Consider the following 571-nt stretch of genomic DNA (forward strand, 5'->3'; position numbering starts at 1 on the left):
GGAGCGGGGGCTCTGGGGCCCCACCCCAGGCCGCGCCCCGCCCGGCCCCGCCCAGCCGCCGGCCCCGCCCCCGCCCCACCGGGCCCGGGCCGGCGCAGTGGGGTCGGAGCCCTGGGACCCCCGTGCCCCCGCGTGCCCCACGCCGCGTGATCCCTGCCTGGGGTGGGGCCCCAGAGCCCCCGCTCCCTCTCCCAGCGGCTCCGCCCTCGTTCTGGACCTTGGATTTACACCCCCAGAGCTCCTCACACCCCTGGGGATTTGCTGGAGGTCGGAAACCTCTAGATTTTATGGCCTTGGGACATCTGGCACTCCCCTCCAAAAACCTCCGCCAGAGTTACAGCCGCTGAGCCCCTACCTTCCCACTTTCCCCCAACACCTCATCCAGACTCAGGCTCTCGCCCCTCCTTCCCGGGGATTTCTCAGTTCACTGGTCTGATGCTGGGTGACCACCCCTTTTCCTTTAGTTTCCACTCCCAGCGGGATGCAGGAACCCTTCTGTCTCTGAGGAAGGGAGATCTAAGCTAAAGCCTGCTCTCCTGCCCCTTTCCCTACAATCCCAACCCAGAGCCCC

Source organism: Mirounga leonina, unplaced genomic scaffold (assembly GCF_011800145.1).
Source record: "Mirounga leonina isolate KUSES-001 unplaced genomic scaffold, KU_Mleo_1.0 Mir_454, whole genome shotgun sequence".
In the NCBI taxonomy this organism is placed as follows: Eukaryota; Metazoa; Chordata; class Mammalia; order Carnivora; family Phocidae; genus Mirounga; species Mirounga leonina.